Raw genomic sequence first — 17,172 nt, forward strand, 5'->3', positions numbered from 1 at the left:
AGGGTCAACATGAGCCAGCAGCATGTGCCCTGGCAGCCCAGAGGGCAAATCCCATCCTGGAGCACAAACACAGTGCAACCTGCTGGTCAGAAGGGCTGATTGTCGTGATTGTCCAGCCTTGGTGCAGCCTCACCTGGAGCACTGTGTGAACTTCTGGGTCCCACCATTTAAGAAGAATGTGAAGACCCCTGAATGTGCCCAGAGGAGGCCAACAAAGCTGGCGAAAAGGCTGGAAGGAGCATCTGAGGACTTTAGGTTGTATAATTTGGAGAAAAGGAGGCTGAGGGGCGACCTCATGGCTCTCTACAGCTTCCTGAGGAGAGGACGTGGAGAGGGAGGTACTGAGGTCTTCTCCCTGGTATCCAGTGATAGGACATGTGGGAATGGTTCAAAGCTGTGCCAGGGGAGGTGTAGACTGGACATCAGGAAGCATTTCTTTACCAAGAGGGTGGTCAGACACTGGAACAGGCTTCATAGAGAGGTGGTCAGTGTCCCAACCCTGTCAGTGTTCAAGAGGCATCTGAACAATACCCTTAACAACGTGTTTTAACTGCTGGTCAACGCTGAAGTGGTCAGGCAGTTGAATGAGGTCAGGGTTGTCAAGCACATCTTCACCGGGGGCCACATCAACCTGGCGGTCGCCTTCAAAGGGCTGAATGTAATTTTAGGAGTAGTTACATTTGTACAGTCTTAAAATTACATTCGCCTCTTTAAAGGCGACCACCAGGCTGATGTGGCCCCAAGTGAAAATGAGTTTGACACTCCTAGACTAGATGATCATTGTAAGTGCCGTCCAACTGAAACAGTCTATTCCGTTCTATACAGGTTTTTCGCCTACCCATGAGGTGTGAGGATTTATTTTTCTTTTAATACTTCTTCCTTTTTAGCCTCATTCCTTAAGAAAATTCTGCTTATGCAATTTGCTCCTCTCACCCAACAATTTGGTGTTCTCCCTAGGAACTTCCGAAGCTGTTGAGCGGTCTTGATCTTTGCCAAATTTGGCTGAAGATGCAACATTTCTATGTGCTTAATGAAAAAGCTGGCTTGCAGAAGGGATAGATTTAAACCGATAGCATTGCTTATGGAAGTGCTGCAGTGTCACCATGATTGGCCCTCCAGCTGGCTAATCAGCATGCACAGGGTGACTAATAAATTAGCATCTGTTTAACTCAAAACCAGTGATAATATGGCTTCCTTCCTTAGATGATAGTATTTACTCCATAGCGTGCTGTGGGTAGGTAGCACACTGTGGAAAGAAAACTGCATGTACTGCAGAAGACATGAGGTAAAGTCACAGGAAAGAGGAGGCAAGTTGGGCTTACCACAAGTAGAAATGAGAAGTGTAGGGACAAATCATGAAACCAAGGCCCTCGATTCATGTGCTTCAAAAGTCTTTTTTTCAAGATACAGAGTGTGCTCTATTTTGCTGTTACCACATTTACATATACAATGGCAATTTGTGATCTGGTCTTGGGGGTCTTTGCAGTTAGTTCTCAGGCTGGACATGGTAAATGCAATGTTAAACCTAACCAGAAGGTATTAAATATTTTTAAAATAGTATTTAATTAAGTTATTTTAAATAAAACTGTATACTCAGATGAAGCTGGTTCTTCATTCCTGACTGACTAGACTAGGTATTTTCATGCTTTTTTGAAATATATATTAAGAAAAAAAGTTATACCCGGTTTCTTCTTTTATGTTGTTTTCTTTGTGAGAAGACTGTTTGTTTGTTTGTATTTTTTTGGGGGGGGTTGTTTTATTTTCAATTCCCAAACTTTCTCTCTGTCCTGTAAGATTGACACTGGATACGTGAGCAGCAAGTGTAGCTTGTTGGGATGGTGGGGTTTGTAGCTAGTGCTATATAATCTTTTTATGTTTGTCACTGTGATATCAGTCTCCCAAAAATGTGAACGTTTGACTGGACAAATAATTAAGATGGAGGACAAGAAAATGGTGAACAAAACTGACAGAACTGCAGCTGAGATTTTTAATACAGGCTTGTGTCCCAAAATAAATATTCTTTTAATTAGTTTAGTTTCCATTTAACATTTGAAGAATTGATATAAGGTTTAACTAGCTTTACAAAGACACTTTCAAATTAATGAAAGCGAGACAGCAGATTTTTTTTAAGTGTATGAGAAAAAACAGATGTCTACCAGTATAGAACAAATACCAGACTATATACAAGAAACCACTGAATAAGTAAGTTAGAGATTTCATTTAGTGTTTAAAAAACAAAAAGGGGAATCTGAAGCCTGAAAGAAATCCAAGTGGAAATTGGCTGCATCATTTTGCTCTAGCCAACACTATTAGCACAACTACCATGAGAGAGCTGAAACTAATAATAGAGCTGTTAAGTAATGTGATTTTTTTTTAATGGCATGAATTGCAAATGGAAGAGATTAATTCCCAAGGATGTACAGATAGCTGGGAGAAAAGAACCTTAGTTAAGCAAAACTGTGCAATCCTTTGCCCGTTCTGTAACTCTGTGAATGTTGCTTGGGGAGAGATGAGACCAGAGCTGTATTTAATGTAGTGAAGCTTTGGAAGCCGCCTCACCCATCACAGTCAATAACAAGGCACATAAGGCACAAACACCTTTGATAATTGGTCTAATAAAATGGAAGAATTCTCAACATAACTATTTAGACTTTTAAAAGGCCTGTGACAAAATGCTGTTCATCCATCAGCAGCCTGTTGATTAAAACTTTTTCTGTGTGCAATTTTCTATCGTCTTCCCCAGTGACTGATCCTTGTTCTATGCGCGTAATTTGAAACAGCTGAGTATCTTCCCATTGTAGTGTGCTAGCAGACCATAAAAACACATAATAAACCCTCAAAATGATTCATTTAAATGTGCCTGGAGTAATATGACTGGGATTGTTTGTTTGTTTTAATTATTTCGTCGAGAAAGATAAAATAGGGGAGGTGACACCCTACACTAAAATAGATCGTTATCTGTTTTGGAAATACTAATAACTCAGACCCATAGGAAGAGAAATAGAAATGAAGGAATGTGCTGGCTGGGAAAGCGTGAGGCCGTGAAGTGTTGGCAGAGCGCTGAGTGTTAAAGCTCAAAACTGGAGGATTAACTTGCCCTGCACATCTGCAGGGGAAGATAACTCAAAGCCAAGAGAAAAATATGCTTATTCAGCAGTTTGTCAAAACAATACACAGCTGCTTTGGATTCTAGATGATTATAATTAAATGATTACCATACTGGATGTTGGTGCATGTCAAGAAACCAGTCATTAGAATCTGACAATATTTGCTACCAGCTTCCAGAGATAACCCTAAAATGAAATTTACACTTCAGTAAAAAAAAAAAAAATCTCTACAGCTTGTTAATTAAATAAATTGGTAAAAACTAGAAGCTTTTTCAAAAAATTGACCGGATCAATGCAAGGCTATGACAGCAAGAGAGGAAATGCTTTTGCTTTTTGACAAGCTGAGGACAGTGGTGAAATATTGGTACTTAAAATTCAAATGTTTAAATGGAAAGAAGAGGAAATAGGAAGGAAAGTACAGAAAATTGCTAAGGTATTTAAGATGTTGATCAGAAAAAATCTACCCTGCTGAAGATATTAAGGCATTTTGCTGAAATACTTGCTAACTACAGTATAGCCACGTTACTAGGCAGGTGGTCAGAGGTCAAGTTGTTAGGTGTGGAGATACGTTCAGTGATGAAAATATGTTTTTGCAGGAAGATAATGATGTATTTCATAGTTCCCTTATAATCCAACAGGAAGTTTATTTCTAGCAGGTATTTGGTATCTACAGGCCTAAAAACTCAAACCAAGTGTAGTAAAAGTTGACTGGAAGACTCTGGTCTGCAAACATCCTTTCAAAAGAGATCTCAGAGCACAGAAATTTCAGAATCTTGTTCATGTTGTCCCAATATTTAGTGAAAGCATGTGGGATGATATGCTTGTTGCCATGGTTCTGGTGTGAAACAACACACTGGGAGATCTATTATGAGATTCAAATAACAAGGACCTAAAATAAGCTCATACAGAAAATAGATCTGGTCAAACAGCTAACAGTCTTTGCAGGGACCATAAATTTAGACCAAATTTTGTAGTTCATTGACTCTATGCAGCTGGAAATTCATGTGATAAAATTCAGCTCAAGAATGAAAGGGAAGGTGCTATCAATTCTGTGATTCTGTGATTTATTTCAAACAAGTTTGCTGATGACACCAAGCTGGGAGGAGTGGCTGACACGCCAGAAGGCTGTGCTGCCATCCAGCGAGACCTGGACAGGCTGGAGAGTTGGGCGAGGAATAACCTAATGAAATTTAACAAGGAAAAGTGTAGAGTCCTGCATCTGGGCAGGAACAACCCCAGGTTCCTGTATAGGTTGGGAAATTACGTATTAGAGAGCAGTGTAGGGGAAAGGGACCTGGGGGTCCTGGTGGACAACAGGATGACCATGAGCCAGCACTGTGCCCTTGTGGCCAGGAAGGCCAATGGCATCCTGGGGTGTATCAGAAGTGGGGTGGTTAGTAGGTCCAGAGAGGTTCTCCTTCCCCTCTACTCTGCCCTGGTGAGACCACATCTGGAATATTGTGTCCAGTTCTGGGCCCCTCAGTTCAAGAAGGACAGGGAACTGCTGGAGAGGGTCCAGCGCAGGGCAACAAAGATGATGGAGTGGAGCATCTCCCTTATGAGGAAAGGCTGAGGGAGCTGGGTCTCTTTAGCTTGGAGAAGAGGAGACTGAGGGGTGACTGTATTAATGTTTACAGATATGTAAAGGGTGAGTGTCACAAGGATGGAGCCAGGCTCTTCTTGGTCACAACCAATAATAAGACAAGGGGTAATGGGTACAAACTGGAACATAGGAGGTTCCACTTAAATATGAGAAGAAACTTCTTCTCAGTGAGGGTGCCAGAGCACTGGAACAGGCTGCCCAGGGGGGTTGTGGAGTCTCCTTCCCTGGAAACATTCAAAACCCACCTGGACACATTCCTGTGTAACCTCATCTAGGTGTTCCTGCTCCGGCAGGGGGATTGGACTAGATGATCTTTCAAGGTCCCTTCCAATCTCTGACATTCTGTGATTCAGTGAAAACTGATCTCTGTTACTCATGTTGACTCTCTCATAGATTTCACCTAGTCATACTCTCACACCCACATGCTCCCAAGCACCGAGATGCCAGTGTCCCAGCAGCCAGGCCAGGCAGGCTGGCAATCCTCACAGAAGACAAGGAATGGTGGCTCTTGAGTTAATCAATGTCACTGGGGGTCTTTCTTCCTTGGCAGTGGAAAACTTTTTCAGTGTGTTGGTTTTGGCTGGGATAGAGTTAATTTTCTTCTCGGTAGCTCATGTTGTGCTGTGTTTTGCATTTGTGATGAAAACAGTGTTGATAACACGGGGATATTTGAGCTGTTGCTGAGCAGGGCTTGCACAGAGCCAAGGCCTTTTCTGCTCCTCACACCACCCCACCAGTGAGCGGGCTGGGGGTGGGCAAGAGACTGGGAGGGGACACAGCTGGGAGAGCTGACCCCACCTGACCAGAGGGACATTTCGTGCCGTATCACATCATGCTCAGCAATAAAACGGGGGAAAAGGGAAGTTGGCCAGGGCAGTGATTGCTCAGGGACTTGATGGGCATTGGTCAGTTGTTGGTGAGAGATTTTGCATCTCTTTTTTTTCCTATCTTTTTTTTTTCTTTTGTTTGTTGTTTCTGTTTATTTGTTGGGGGGGGTTGTTTTGTTTTTGTTTGGCTGGGTTTGGGGAGGTTTCTTGGTGTGTTGTTTGGGGTTTTTTTGGAGGGGAGAGAGGTGTTTTGTTTCATTTTTGTTTAATTATTGAACTATCTTGATCTCACTGATACCAAAAGTTGACAAAAAGACTCCTTGACACTGTTTTGAAAGCATTAAAAAAGAGGCACTTCTATTGCAGAACACCCAACGCTCAGAAGATTTTTCCTCTAATCAGGGACGTGTGTGATTTGCACTTCTTGGTATTTACTATAAATACCAATTGCATATTCATTTGTTTCTACTACTTTGTTCATGCATTAAACATAAATTACTTACAAAACCCCGCCCTTTGCCAGAAGTCCATCTTTGTTATTCAAGGGTCATCATCAGGGGTCTCTAGTGGCCCCTGGTGGTCTTTACAGCTTGGTGCCCCCCCAGTGTCAGCTTGTTGACCTGATTTCTTGCGCATGCATATTGTCATTTTGTGCTGCTACTCAGCAAAAGCCATGTCGCCCTTTCTTCATTTAGTGGAATATTCCACTTTCCCACCTTGCAAACCAGGGACATCCTGCTTTGCCTCATGTCCAGTCTCTATAGAGCTATTGTTCCTCTGTTAGGTTTCTGTTACATTAGGCCTAGAGGTTTCTAAAAGACTTGTTCCTCTTATCACAGCCCACAAGTTATTGTACTTTTACCTTTCTGATTCTCTCCCAGTCCCACTGGGTGGAGGATGAGCAAGCAGCCTTGTAAGGCTGAGCTGCTGGCCAGAATTAAACCACAACAATCTTGCAGGTATTTATATCCTTCAGCAATTACAATGTGATTGTTTTCCACTATAATCTTTGCTACCTCATCCCCCATAAACCACAGGGAGGGTTGGTACCTGTTGTCCATATTTTCTCGTTTGAGTGTCTTTATGGCCACGGCCTTTCTTCCTGCTGGGACCATCTTCCTGGTGTTGGAGCTCAGGTCTTCTGCTGACAAGTCACTCTGTTGTGGCCTTATCAGAGCTCAGGCCTCCTGATCTTGATGTAAGCAGCACATTCCTCAGTGTTTACCAGTTTAATTGCTGTTAATCGCCTCCTCAGTTATCAGTTACCCATGCTATTCTTTCAACCCATGTTGCTGCCTGTGCTTTCACATAAGTAATTCCCACTCGTATTTCATTCAAACACATCTTAATGTTCCTGTTTCAGCTCCATGCAGCACCACAAGACAGTTCAATAGGAGTGGGACATTATAATTGTCTGTCTGTCCAGATGCTGAAGTGCAGCCAATGCTTTTAGAGACTTTTGATGGAAAACCAAACGGAGACGCTTTAGAGAAGACTTGCCAAAAGTATTGGTGTCATAGTGGCACTATTCAATATTTTCACTAGTATTCCAGAAACAATTGTTTTTTTTTTTAAAACCTCGCTGATTTAATTTACATGAAAACAATGGTCAGTCTCTCCAATTTGAATTGCTCCAAACTAGGAGCTTCAAACGTAGTGTTCTAGTGTTATCACCTACAAGGTCATACTTCTGAGAACAAGAAATTGAAATTAATTGTACACATTGTCTCTTGGAAAACAGAACCAGTGCAAAAGATTTAAGAATTGTTCTGAACATCCAGCTTCCAGTAAGTAAACTGCTAATGTAATTCTGTGGTAAAGGGGACTAACGTAGCAAGTGGATATAAACAGAATGTGTCATGGTGGGTTTACCCTTTGCCCTACAGCACCTATGAAATCATTATGAAAACACCCTGCTACTGGGAAGACACTGGGGCTAAGATTTTAGAATGTTGGACTGAATAATTTATCCAGGAGTCAAAAAAAACTTTGAGGGATAGAGCAAAATCTTATATGGTGGGAGATCTAGGGGAAAGTGTTTTGATTTACTCGGCAGAACATGGAGAAGGTGTGTACAATACAAAAGCAGTCTTGACAAAGAGCATAGTGGATGCTCTGAGGCTTTTAAAATCTGGTTAAGGAAGATGTAGCAGAGATTGGATGCTGAAGTCAGGCAAATTCAGATTAGAAATTCAAATGAGGTTCTTAATCTCCATTAACCACTATACTGAACACTACCAATGGTGCTGAATTCCAAAGGTCTTGGCATTTTCTGTCAGATATTCTTTACAGTAAGGAGATGTTATTCTTTGTTTCAGGTATTGGTAACCTGCAGTACAAAGCTCAGGCTGTGTGCATTAGCTCAGAGATAATGGTCTCTCCTAGGTATAAATCCTGAAGCCAAGATTTGAAAAGTAGTATGAAATCATTAGCTGTTTTAAGCTAATATTACTTACTATTATCTTTTTCTGTTTCTGTTTTCTGTTTATAGCAACATTCTGGAAAGAACAGATGCGTGCAGTCTCTAACACAAGAATTTTAGGAAGCAGTCTTTGCTAACTGGGTCTCTGTTCAGGACAGCATGTTATTTGTCAAAAGACTTGTGTTCAGCTGTCAGATTTCAGCCAGTTGTCACAGCAGAATCTTGTACTGCAAGCACCAGTGAAGAAGTTGACAAGCAATTCATGCCGATATTTCTAGTGTTTGAAGCAATTACTCAAAATGCTTTTAAGTGAAGAAATGCCTGGGACACTTGTTCACGAGAAAGGTGCCTTGTATGAACAAGAACTTCAGTTTTCTTCCTTTCCCCTGGCTCCACCTTTCAGGTAGTGGTGAAAAACTTACTTTATCTCAGTTTTGGGTGGTACATGTCAGCTTCTACAAGACAGTTAAACCATTTGATCCACGCAGCATCAAAGTTGGATTTTGTTTTAATCCTGTTAGAAGAAACAAGGGCTGAAATTCTTAGAACGTGGGGTTGTTCAGTACAATTTCATTCACAAGGTGCTGGCTATAACTTCATATAGCCGTTTGATGATGTGCTGGGAACACCTACAGACTTAAACCTTCTTTCTTTTTCTGTTTCTTGGCTGGCATTGTTCTTGCTCATGTTGCTGGTATCTAACTGGGGCTCTACTGGAAACTAAGTTACTCTAAATTAATAAGTATATGAAAAAAATCTATAGGATACTTTGTTGTCCTCTTCAAATCTAAGAGTCATTTATTTAGGTATTGTGCTCCTGGAGCTCGCAAATCTTTCATTTTGGCTTTTTTATTTTTTCTGCTTTTACCGAATTGCAAGTGACTTTACGTATGATTAAATTACATTAGAGTTATTGGTCAAACAGTTAAATATTAAGAATAGTTTGGGTTGGAAGGGACCTTCAAAGGTCATCTAGTCCAACCCCCTGCAATGAGCAGGGACATCTGCAACGAGATCAGGTTGCTCAGAGCTCCGTCCAGCCTGGCCTGGAATGTCTCCAGGGATGGGACATCTACCACCTCTCTGGGCAACCTGGGACAGTGTTTCACCACCCTCATTGTAAAAAAATTTCTTCCTTCCTTCCTAGTTTAAATCTATCTTGTTTAGTTTAAAACCATTACTCCATGTCCTATTGCAACAGGCCCTGCTAAAAAGTCTGTCCCCATCTCTCTTACCAGCCCCTTTTAATTACCAAAAGGCCGCAATAAGGTCACCCTGGAGCCTTCTCTTCTCCAGGCTGAGCAACCCCAAATCTCTCAGCCTGTCCTCACAGCAGAGCTGTTCCAGCCCTCTGATCATTCCTGTGGCCTCCTCTAGCCCCTCTCCAACAGGTCCATGTCTTTCCTGTGCTGAGGGCTCCAGAGCTGGACACAGGACTCCAGGTGGGGTCTCACCAGAGCGGAGCAGAGGGGCAGAATCACCTCCCTCGACCTGCTGGCCATTTGATAGAAAGCACTTAAAATTGACCTGAGTCAGCCTCCTTAATCTACTTGTATCATTTGTGTATTTTAATTAATTTTGATTCTTTTCAATTAAGACATTAATATACATCAGCTTGACTCTATCCAATTGTATCACTATAGGTAAATCAAAACATGAACAGATTTCCCTCTTTTTCTAGCAGGATGTGCTACACTGTCATTGAAACTTAGAAATTCTTGCCCCAAAACTCCACTAAATTGTCCTTTCCCTTTTCGTTCGCAGTGTATGGAATTTACATGTACAGTTGTCATCAGAACTCTTTTTCAGATCCTGTATTTAACAATCATTGATAAATATTTTATTTAAAATACTTATTGGTGATATAAGAGAGGAAAATCTTGGTTTAGGTTACAGTGTCATCCTGTCTTACTGAAGTCTTGATTCTTAAGAATCTCTTCACTAGGAGAACTGAGCCACAGAATTTTAAAAATTGATGTATTCTCTTTATCCCAAATGATGTTAAAAAAAATTCATATGATTCCAACTTCACCCCGATGCAAAATGCGGCAACACCTGTTGGGTGGAAGTAGTAATGGTTTCATAACGTAGGGCTGCATTGCAAAACAGCAGGAGTGAAAAATGCACGTTGGATCATGAGAATGGCAAAGCTAATTCAGGTGCAGTGTATCCCTTCTGCTGGGACTAACCTTTCAGCCTCAGTTTTGTGCCAGTTTTCAGGTGTTTGGCTGCTGAGATACTTTCTCCTCACCAGTCCATCTGCAAGGCCCAGCCTCTGAACACTCCTCTTTGGGTTCAGTGGTCTTGTTCTGGTGGAAAAAAATAGTTGTCTTCCATGCAAATTCAGCCAAAGACCTTCATTATGTTCAGCTTTGCTTTCATAGCGTGTATCAGCAGTGTTCAGGCTGAGAAGATAGTCACAGAATCATAGAATATCTCAAGTTGGAAGGAACCCATAAGAATCATGCAGTCCAACTCCCTGCTCCTCTCATGTCTATCTAAAAATAAACTGTATGACTAAGAGCATTGTCCAGGTGCTCTTAGTACTCTGACAGGCTTTGTGCCATAACCACTTCCCTGAGGAGCCTGTTCCAGTGACCAACTACCCTCTTACTGAAGAACATTTTCCTAATGTCCAATCTGAACTTCCCTTGACATGGCTTCATTCCATTTCTTTGTGTCCTATTGCTGGTCCCCAGAGGGAGGAGATCAGCACCTGCCCCTTAGTCATAGCATCAGACAGAACATCTTTTTGATCATCATTCCTCTGATATGGTTTAGCTCATCATGTTTAAGATGACTCAGATGTAAATATTTAGAACCGTGCACATGTACTATAATGCTGTCCTAAATCTCTTGTCAATCCATCATTACCAGGGTTGACTTGCACTAGAGATCACAGTATCACACAGTATCACAGTATGATTGGGATTGGAAGGGACCTCAAAAGATCATCTAGTCCAATCCCCCTGCTGGAGCAGGAACGCATAGGTGAGGTCGCACAGGAACATGTCCAGGCGGGTTTTGAATGTCTCCAGAGAAGGAGACTCCACAACCCCCCTGGGCAGCCTGTTCCAGTGCTCTGGCACCCTTACTGAGAAGAAGTTTTTTCTCAAATTTAAGTGGAACCTCTTGTGTTCCAGCTTGATCCCATTACCCCTTGTCCTATCATTGTTTGCCACTGAGAAGAGCCTGGCTCCATCCTCGTGGCACTCACCCTTTATATATTTATAAACATTAATAAGGTCACCCCTCAGTCTCCTCTTCTCCAAGCTAAAGAGACCCAGCTCCCTCAGCCTTTCCTCATAAGGGAGGTGCTCCACTCCCTTCATCATCTTTGTTGCCCTACGCTGGACCCTCTCCAGCAGTTCCCTGAACTTCTTGAACTGAGGGGCCCAGAACTGGACACAATACTCTGGATGTGGTCTCACCAGGACAGAGTAGAGGGGAAGGAGGACTTCTCTCGATCTACTAACCACCCCCCTTCTAATACACCCCAGGATGCCATTGTCTTCCTCTTCATTAGTGACCTCATGTAACAAGGTGGGGTGTCACTGAGGATCTGTGGTGGGGCAGCATGTCTCTGTACAAACTTTCTGAAGAAACTCGATTTTTTTTGTAGTAGACAACGTTTGTCCTATGAAAAATCTATGATCTCAGCTGAGTGCAACCAGATATCTTTTCTGGAAGCTTTTGCAGGGCTCCAGAGAAGCCAGTCAAGGGTTACTGGTTGGAGAATTTTACGTGTTGAGCAGATACTCAGCATCAACTGTTCCCGAGGGAACCATAAAGGAAAGTTCAGGGTGAATATTAACAAAACCAGCTATAGCAGAGAGGCCTCATTAGGAGTTTGTGTTATCTGATAACAGAAAGGAGAGGAAGTTGTTTTAGTAGGACACAAAACGCGGATCTGCTCCTTGTCTCCAGGAACTGCAAGTGAATGGATGTGGAAGCAAGTGGGTGATAGCCTGTTCTTTGACCATGTTTTCTCATCCACTTTAACAAACTGTTCTCAAAAAGAGAATAAAATTCATCATCTTCAATGGGATGATGACTGTATCTGTGGATATTCCTTGTTGGGACACACAAATAAGTATTAGAGAGGTTGTAATAAATAAGCAACCTAATTTTATCAGAAAGGAGATGATAAAGTACAAACCTATTTGATATATCCACAATAATGAAATGGGCATTCCAGTTTCTTACAGAGAGGATACAGAGAAACCTTTTCTGCTTGGACAGACTTGATTTTTTTACTGAAACCAAAAGACAGGTGTTACGACAGCAGTAGCAGGACTTGGTGAAGAAAGCATTTCTGATCAATATTACATTCATTAAAAGGTAGTTAATAATGTACTGGAAACTGATATTAATAACCAAGTATAACCATATAGAAGTTTAACCTATGAATTTAACTTAAAAGTATGTAAGCTTAACTCCAGTATTGAAACAGATAAAAGTGGGCTTAGTTCTAGTACTTGTGTCATCTGAAGCATCTGCAGTTCTGGAGGAATAAACTCATATTAACTTCTCATACACAAGCTGATTCTCAACCGCTCCTGTTCAAATGATTTGTTTAGCTTATGCTACACTTGTTCTCTGGAAGATGATTTTATAGCCTATTACTAAAATGTTCAAGTGTATTAAGGCTTTCTGTAACAGTGAGCCCTTCCATTTTAGGCTACTTTTTCTTTTCTTTTCTTTTCTTTTTTAGAGTTTCTACCTATAATATCTAGGAGTGTTTCAAAGAGCTTTGCTCTCAACCAGCTATAACTGCTTGTTTATGTAAGAGAGCACTATGTTGCAGGCTAATCTGTTCCGCATCAGTTTCCAAACAAATGAAAAAATAAAGCCATTTATTCTGCTTGCATGCCCTTTCCAACTATATTGGAAATTGCGGGGTACATTGCTCTGCATGGGTTTTGCATCATGAGGGACTGTTTCCACTATAGAAAATGTTTCTTGTGTATATAGTGTAGCTGTTGCATAGGTTGAGCAATTTGAAATCTTTTAAGAGAAAGATTTTTCAAGTAGCATGTGTATGGGTTCACCAGATTTACAATGTGTTAACTCCATGATCTCATTATAATACGACAGACAATTTTGAATGCCAAGGTATCATCATATTCTATAGCGTTTTTAGGGTGAAGAAGTAGAAAATTAATATCTACAAATGTTTGTAATCATAATGTTTTAATAGACAGAAAAACATGGGAGGTTTAGATTATTCACTGAAGTGTCAGTGGGTCAACAGCAAAGAAAGAAGTGAAGCTGGGAATTCTGAATCCCTGTTTTCAACCCATTAGGCCCGTTACCCTCTGATTAATAACAGCGCTTTCTGTAAAACACACTTATAAAAGTTTGCAATAGAAAAATAACTACAAACTCTGCAAACTTTGGTAGTTAAGAGAGCAGTGCAAATTAAGTATCGATTAATATATTGGGCAAGGTACAACCTTCAATTTGAGACCATATAATTTTTAAACAATTTTGGTTTTTGTATAGCTAACTGCAGGTGTTTGAATAACTTACAAATTCTCCTAAACTTCAGCTATATCTTAAAATGTCAGAATTCTCAAAATGTGACATCTGTGACAATAAAAAATATTAGATACTGCTGCCATGGTTACATTTGGTGTTTACATTTCATTTAATTGCACATTTCTTCCACCACAAGATAGTAAATGGATTATAAGTGGTAGAACTCAATTTACTTTTCAGTATTGTATTTACCGGTGTTTTTTTAAACAACTATAAACATAACACAGGATTTGTGATTCTTAACTTTTCCACACGTAACAGCCATGCTTACCAGAAGAACTGGAGACTGCAGAAGCTCAATCATATGTTATACCCTTACTTTTTCTTCCCATCACAACCTTACCTCAATGACAGGATTTCAGGCAGGAGGCTGAGAGATGGCAATTTGATTCCCAGTGTCATGAGGGAAGGATGAAGCCGAGACAAAGCAGAATGTAAAGCGTCCTACTGGAGGTAAAGGACCTGTCTCCCTGCATGACCGCTCTTTAAAACAATAGTTCAGATGTAGATATCAAAGTTGCTTTCTGTCTAGAGCTGCTAAAAAGCGAGTCTTTTTGTTCACTCTTCACAGAATAGCTTCCAGTACTGAAATTTCAGGCAATTTAATTACAGAATTAAAATCTCTGTATTACAGATGCTACTCCTTTGTTGAGGACAGTGCTAGAAGACCACAGACAATTGTTGTGGTGAGTAGATTGTCCATTTTCTTTCATTTGATTGCTGGGATCTCCAGGAGCTGCTTCTGACAAGGGGAATATGTTTCAATGCATATGAATAATGTATAATTAAAAGAAAGAAATGGCTGGATGTATTCCAACAACGAGGGTATCCAGAGCAAGAAAAAGTCCTACGATTTTGAGCAGCTCTTGTTAAGCTCAGAGACTTTGGTTTTGGCCTGACCTGAAAATAGTCTAGATGCCCTGTGTTCCTACAGGATGCATTTGACCAGATTTCTAAAATGAAATACAGAAACTTATGGTGAATTCGCAGCAGAGCAGCAAGACAAACTAATCAATTGAAATTTAACTAAATACTAAATTCTGACAGATGCTGCTGCTAAAGTTTTCATTTAAATCTGAGTGAGATACATTAAGGCTATAAGTAATGGAAGGAAAGAAGCTGTGTATCCTCTGGTGAAGATATGATGTCTGTGTAAGCTTCCAGAAAATGATATTATCTTGTCTGATTACTTAAATTCAAAATACATTATTTCCACTGCAGAGGTTGATGTCATCTTAAGTCATGTATGTTTTGTATAACAGCACTCCCTCCCACCCCAAGAATAATGTACAATGTCACAGGACATTTGGCCTTGGAAGTGTGAGCATCCAGATTTGCAAGAAGACTTATTTGAAGATAAGGAAAAGAAAAAGAGGGGGGAAAAAAAGGCATGCATCACTTGTAACCAATAATTTAAGCATCTCAAATGAAAAACACACTTTATCTCCTAAATACTGGGTCACTTTAACTCCAGACTTTTACACGTGCTTGACTCAAAACACAGATTGGTCAAGAGATGACACTTGTACTTTGTTGTCCAGTCAACAATATGATTCATTTTGTGGGGCTGGTTGTGTAAGCTGACAAGATAATCCAGCCAGCCCTAGAAGCTGCTGCACTGCTGAGGCTCTGATGTGTTATCCTTAAGAAACATGTCAAGTACAGTTTGTCTGAAAATATACTAGTGATGAAACTTCAGAAGATGCAATTCAATGAAAAGAAAAAAAAAATAAATAACTTGAATATCAGGTCTCGTAGCATGAAACTGAAGCTTCAGAAGAAGGATATCAATAAAGACAAAGAAAACAAACTCTTGAATCAGAGAATCATAGAATAGTTTGGGTTGGAAGGGATCTTCAAAGGTCATCTAGTCCAACCCCCCTGCAATGAGCAGGGGCATCTTCAACTAGGTCAGGTTGCTTAGAGCCCTGCCGTAGGAGAGGTGGTTGAGTGCTTTCAGCATACTTTGAGTAATGTTCAACAAACTTGCATTGTATTAGATGAGAGAGGGTGATGCTGTGTGTCAGGCAAATTCAAACCTACTCTGACAAAAGGCAGAGATACGCAATTCAGAATTTTAAGAAGTTTCACTACCCAATGAAAGACTTGAATCCTAGCTGAGTGCAGGATACTTATACCTTTGTCATCATATTTTTTTCTTAAACACGGTTACATGCTTTGAAGGTACCTGTTTCTCTGTAGTAGAGAGGAATACCTAAAGGCTTTGAATCAGGCACTCTCGTGTTTTGCCCTACTTCTCTTAGCAGCTGCCCTTAATATTTGTGCTAACATTCCTATTTGTCCACCCCACTTACCTGCTGGGAGTGCCCTCGCTTGGCAGGTGAGACTCTCCCGGCCTCATAGACAGATTGCACAAGGTCTGCCGGTAACTCGGCATCAAAACCGGGATTACCGTGTGCGTTTCTGCTCTCCCAGTCTCACGCCTCATGTGTTTTACAGCACATGATATGTGCTCTCTTTATTTATTGATTGTGCGGTACAAAGGTTAAGGCTGAAGGGTGGACCCATAAAGGTGTTTCAAGGCTGGAAGGGATGGTAACATCTCCAAGTCCAAACACAAGATTTTTGACACTTCCTTGCACTTGTGAGCTAATGCTGGTGTCCATACAGACCTGCATTGCCAGAATGGATGTTCTCTATTAAATCCAGGCTTTGCACAAAACACCATCCCATCAGATTCCCCAAGGGAAAAACTGTGGAGGAATAAAGCATCAAAGATGTTGTCGTGGTGGATATGGAGAGAAAGTGGACAAGGGGTAAATCCTGGCTCAGTGGGGACACCTCTTGCTCCTCATGGTGGATCGCTTCTATTTTTGACAGCTGCCTACGTGAGGCTTCTTTTCCTTACATGCGATCCACCCTGTGCTCTACTCACCAATAAAAATACAAGTGGCTGTAAATGGCTCTACAGAGAAGACGTTACCAAACAAAGGAAAGGAACTGGAAATAGAACACTGTATGAGTTATTGACCTCAAGCTATGTTTTCAGCAAAAATAAAATAAACACCTTTTGGCAGAAATTACTTTACAATGTTTTGTGTGCCATTAACTCATTAGGTCTACATCTGCTATGTTAACTTTGCATGTTGCCACAGGCACTGCTAGTGAGCCAAAGGTTTTTGGCATCAGTCTGGGGCAACCCCAGGTAAATAAAGTTTACGTAGTTACTTGATTTATGTACAGGTCTCAGCTCCGGTTCCCGCTCCCTTGTTTCACCCTCCACCCACATGTTTGGCGTGTGTACAGACAGACCTGCTAGAGAAGCCAAGTCCCTTCTGAGCCACAGAGGATGAACTCTTTTTCCTTTTTCTGGGCAGGAATACCTGCCAAATGCTGCTGAGCTGGGCTGCCAGGATGGGGCAGTAGAAAACTTCTTTCTCTGCACATGCCAAGTCTGGTTTACCAGGCTTCTGAAGTAGCAAGTCCTTATGTTTTGGGCCAAAGTTGATCATTGCGTGGAAATTAAGTGGCCATCTCAAATACCAAGCCTAGTGTCACCTGCGGAAGTGCCCAGCACCTGGCATCTCTATGGCTGGTGGTTGAAGGCAGCTGAACTGCTGCAGACCCCTTCTCAGAGAGCCCTGGTGCACCCCCTCCCTGCAGCCCCCATCTCCTCTAGACTGTCCCACCAATTATTTGCTCTGCTAGCAA

This window comes from Nesoenas mayeri, assembly GCF_963082525.1.
Source record: "Nesoenas mayeri genome assembly, chromosome: 1".
In the NCBI taxonomy this organism is placed as follows: domain Eukaryota; kingdom Metazoa; phylum Chordata; class Aves; order Columbiformes; family Columbidae; genus Nesoenas; species Nesoenas mayeri.